Source organism: Hordeum vulgare, chromosome 5H, assembly GCF_904849725.1.
Source record: "Hordeum vulgare subsp. vulgare chromosome 5H, MorexV3_pseudomolecules_assembly, whole genome shotgun sequence".
NCBI lineage: Eukaryota > Viridiplantae > Streptophyta > Magnoliopsida > Poales > Poaceae > Hordeum > Hordeum vulgare.
Genome location: NC_058522.1, coordinates 119570907 through 119576545, shown reverse-complemented (window position 1 = coordinate 119576545; position 5639 = coordinate 119570907).

The window sequence follows — 5639 nt, the reverse complement described above, 5'->3', positions numbered from 1 at the left end:
CGTGCATGGAATCAACGCATAGAAAACGTGGCTCTGATGCCAGTGTTGGGTAACGTAGCATAAATTAAAAAAAATCCTACGTCATATTCAGATCTTCCTATGGACAGACTAGCAACGAGAGAGGGCTGATTGTATCTTCATACCTTTTGAGATCGCTAAGCGGAAGCGTTGCTAGAACGCGGTTGATGGAGTCGTACCCAGAGCGATTCACAGTGCGGTGTGATTCCGATCTATTGCCGAATCACGACACCTCCGCATTCAACACACGTGCAACCCGGTGACTTCTCCCACACCTTGATCTAGCAAGGAGGAGGGAGAGGTTGGGGAAGATCTCCGGCAGCACGACGGCGTGGTGTCGATGGAGAGACGAGGTCTCCGGGAGGGCTTCTCCAAGCACCATGGGAGAGGAGGAAGAAGATAGACAGGGCTGGGCCGAGAAAGATGGCAAACCGTGTTCTCAAAGGCCAAAAACCCCCGCTATATATAGGGGGAAGGGAGGGTGGCGCCCCATTTAGGATTTCCCACCCTAAAGGGGGGCGGTGATACATCCATTTTGCATCATGCTTTCATGTTGATATTTATTGACTTTTGGGCTGTTATATTACTTGTGGTACCATATTAATGCATTTTCTCTCTTATTTTGCAAGGTTTATTTGAGGAGGGAGAATTCAGGCAGCTAGAATTCTGACTGGAAAAGGAGAAAATCTTAGTCCACTATTCTTCACATCTCCAAATGCCCTGAAAAGTTACGTGTATTTTTTTGGGATTATTTAAAAAATACTGGGCGAAAGAACTACCGGAGGGGGGCTGCCACAGCGCCACAAGCCCTGACCCCGCCACTCCCCTGGTGGCGGAGTGGGGGCTTGTGGGCTCCCTGATGGACCACTAGCCCCCTCTTTTGCTATATGAAGGGTTTTGGTCTAGAAAAAATCATACGGGAGCTTTTTCGTGGTTTCGCCGCCGCCACGAGGCGGAACTTGAGCGGATCCAATCTAGAGCTCCGGCAGGACGATCTTGCCGGGCAAACTTCCCTCCCGGAGGGGGAAATCGTCGACATCGTCATCACCAACACTCCTCTCGTCGGAGGGGAGGCATCTTCATCAACATCTTCATCAGCACCATCTCCTCTCCAATCCCTAGTTCATCTCTTGTAACCAATCTTCGTCTCGCAACTCCGATTGGAACTTGTAAGGTTGCTAGTAGTGTTGATTTATCTTCGTAGTTGATGCTAGTTGGATTACTTGGTGGAAGAGTTTTGTTCAGATCCTTGATGCTATTCATTAGACCTCTGATCATGATTATGATTATGTTTTGTGAGTAGTTACTTTTGTTCCTGAGGACATGGGATAAGTCATGCTGATAATAGTCACGGGAATTTGATATTCGTTCCGTATTTTGATATGCTATATGTTGTTTTTCCTCTAGTGGTGTTATGTGAACGTCGACTACATAACACTTCACCATATTTGGGCCTAGAGGAAGGCATTGGGAAGTAGTAAGTAGATGAGGGGTTGCTGGAGTGACAGAAGCTTAAACCCCAGTCTATGTGTTGCTTCGTGAGGGGCTGATTTGGATCCACTAGTTTAATGCTATGGTTAGACTTTGTCTTAATTCTTCTTTTGTAGTTTTGGATGCTTGCGAGAGAGGTTAATCATAAGTGGGATGCTTTTCCAAGTAAGGGCAGTACCCAAGCGCCGGTCCACCCACATATCAAACTATCAAAGTAACAAACGCGAATCATATGAACATGATGAAACTAGCATGACAGAAATTCACGTGTGTCCTCGGGAGCGTTTTTCCTCCTATAAGACTTTGTTCAGGCTTGTCCCTTGCTACAAAAGGGATTGAGCCACTTGCTTCACCGTTGCTACTACTTGTTACTTGTTACTTTTTTCTTGCTACGTTTCACCTCGCTACACAATCACTTGTTACCGCTACTTTCAGTGCTTGCAGTTATTACCTTGCTGAAATCTGTTTATCAGAGCCTTCTACTCCTCGTTGGGTTCGACACTCTTACTTATCAAAAGGACTACGATTCATCACCTATACTTGTGGGTCATCAAGACTCTTTTCTGGCGCCATTGCCTGGGAGTGAAGCACCTTTGGTAAGTGGAAATTGGTAAGGAAACATCTATATACTGTGCAGAAATTTATTGTCACTTGTCACTAGGGAAATTGTTCCTTTGAGGAGTTTGTTCGGGGTATCTTCACCATGAACGAAAGCACGAGGAGTTGTTCCTCGACCTGAGGTACCTAATGAAAATATATTTTATGAAATTCCTTTGGGTATGCTTGAGAAACTGCTGGCTAATCCTTTCACAGGAGATGGATCTTCACATCCAGACTTGCATCTGATCTATGTAGATGAAGTTTGTGGTTTATTCAAGCTTGCAGGTTTGCCCGAAGATGAGGTAAAGAAGAAACTCTTTCCTTTATCTTTGAAGGATAAGGCGTTAACATGGAATAGGCTATGTGATGATACTGGATCATGGGGCTACAATCGGTTGAAATTGGAATTTCATCAAAAGTTCTGTCCTATGCATTTAGTACAATGTGATCGGAAATTTATTTATAACTTTTGGCCTCATGACAGGGAAAGCATAGCTAAAGCTTGGGGTAGGCTTAAATCAATGCTGTATTCATGCCCCAATCATGAGCTCTCGAGATAAATCATCACTCAAAACATTTATGCTCGGCTTTCTCTTGAAGATCGTACCATGCTTGACACTTCTTGTACCGGTTCTTTTATGAAGAAGGATATTGATCACAAGTGGAATTTATTGGAGAGAATCAAATGCAACTCGAAAGTTTGGGAGCTGGAGGAAGGTAAGGAGGCAGGTATGAATTTCCAGTTTGATTGCGTTAAATCTTTTGTTGAGACAAACACTTTTAGTGATTTTAGCGCTAAGTATGGACTTGACTCTGAGATGGTAGCTTCTCTATGTGAATCTTTTGCTGCTCATGTTGATCTTCCCAAAGAGAAGTGGTTTAAATATCGTCCTCCTGTAGAAAGCAACATAGCCAAAACCAATCTAGTTGAGGAGAAAGTCATTGCTTTTAGTGATCCTGTTGTTCCTTGTGCTTACACTGAGAAACAACCATACCCTCTTAGGATAAAGGATTATTCTAAAGCTCCAACTGTGATACGTAGGGGTTACATTAGACCACTTGCACCCCCTGAGGAGATTAGAGTTGAACCTAGTGTTGCTATTATCAAAGATCTCTTAGCCGAAGACATAGACGGGCATGTTATTAAATTCTGTGAGGACTCCACTAGAATTGCTAAACCTCATGCGCAAGACAAATACGGACCTGTAGTTGGCCTGCCCGTTGTTTCTCTAAAGATACGAGATCACTGTTACCATGATTTATGTGATAGGGGAGCTAGTGTTAGTGCAATACCCCGTTCTCTATATGATGAAATCAAAGATGAGATTGCACCTGCTGAGTTAGAACCAATTGATGCCACTATTACGCTAGCTAATAGAGACACTATCTACCCTCTCGGAATTGTGAGAGACGTAGAAGTCCTGTGTGGAAAGACGAAGTATCCTACTGATTTCCTCATCCTTGGTACTGCAGAAGATAGCTTTTGTCCCATCAACACTGTCAATGCTCACACTGATTGCATTAAGCAGACCGTCGCAGTTAGTTTCGAGGGTGTGTCTCATGAATTTAAATTCTCCAAGTTTGGAAGACAACCCCATGAAAGAGAGCCGTCTGGTAGAGATGAAATAATTGCTCTTGCCTCTATTGTTGGACCTCCTACGGATCCTTCAGAACAATATATGCTTGAGCATGAAAATGATATGCATATGGAGGAGACATATGAGATAGATAAAATTGTCTTAGAACAATATCCCTTTCTCAAGAATAATCTGCCTGTTGAACTGCTTGGGGATCCTTCCCCACCATAGGGTGATCCTGTGTTCGAGCTTAAACAGTTTCCTGATACTCTTAAGTATGTCTATCCTGATGAGAAGGAGATATATCCTGTCATTATTAGTGCTCTCCTCTCAGAGCACGAAGAGAAGAAGTTACTAAGAACTTTGAGGAAGCACCGTGCTGCTATTGGATATGCTCTTGATGATCTTAAGGGTATTAGTCCTACTATATGTCATCACAAGATTAAAACTGATCCTGACTTTAAAACAGTTGCTGATCATCAAAGGAGATGAAATCCTAAGATGAAAGAGGTCATTAGAAAAGAAATGTTAAAGCTTCTGGAAGCAGGAATCATTTATCCTGTTGCTCACAGTGATTGGGTAAGTCCAGTACATTGCGTACCTAAGAAGGGAGGTATCACCGTCATTCCAAATGATAAGGATGAACTAATCCCACAAAGGATTATTACCGGCTATAGGATGGTCATAGACTTCCGGAAACTGAACAAGGCAACCAGGAAAGATCATTATCCTTTGCCGTTTATCGACCAAATCCTAGAAAGGCTATCAAAACACACACACTTCTGCTTTCTAGACGGTTATTCAGGTTTCTCGCAAATACCTGTTGCACAATCTGATCAGGAGAAAACCACTTTCACCTGTCCCTTCGGTACCTTTGCTTATAGACGTATGCCTTTTGGCTTATGCAATGCATCTGTCACTTTTGAAAGATGTATCATGGCTATATTCTGTGACTTTTGTGAAAATATTGTCGAGGTTTTCATGGATGACTTCTCCGTTTACGGGTCTTCCTTTGATGATTGCCTCAACAACCTTGATCGAGTCTTATAGAGATGCGAAGAAACCAACCTTGTCTTGAATTGGGAGAAGTGCCACTTTATAGTCAATGAAGGTATCGTCTTAGGACACAAAATCTCTGAAAGAGGCATTGAAGTTGATGAGGCTAAGGTTGATGCAATTGAGAAAATGCCTTGCCCCACAGACAATAGAGGTATACGAAGATTCCTAGGTCATGCTGGTTTCTATAGAAGGTTCATTAAAGACCTCTCTAAGATTTCTAGGCCTCTTACCAACCTCTTGCAGAAGGATGTTCCTTTTGTTTTTGATGAGGATTGTGAGGAAGACTTTGAAATACTTAAGAAGGCTTTGATAACCGCGCCTATTGTTCAACCACCTCACTGGAACTTGCCCTCTGAAATCATGTGTGACACTAGTGATTACGCTGTTGGTGCTGTTCTAGGACAGAGAGTTGACAAGAAGTTGAATGTCATTCACTATGCTAGTAAAACTCTTGACAGTGCCCAAAGAACCTATGCCACTACGGAGAAGGAATTTTTAGCTGTCGTGTTTGCATGTGAGAAGTTCAGATCTTACATCGTTGACTCCAAAGTCACTATTCACTCTGATCATGCTGCTATTAAGTACCTTATGGAGAAGAAGGACGCTAAGCCTAGGCTGATCAGATGGGTTCTCCTGCTACAGGAATTTGATTTGCACGTCGTTGACCGAAAGGGTGCTGATAACCCTGTAGCTGATAACTTGTCTAGGCTAGAGAATGTCCTTGATGACCCACTACCTATTAATGACAGCTTTCCTGATGAGCAATTAAATGTCATCCGCACTTCACATAGTGCACCGTGGTATGCTGATTATCCAAACTATATCCTAGCCAAATACATACCACCCAGTTTCACCTATTAGCAAAAGAAGAAATTCTTATTTGATTTCAGACAC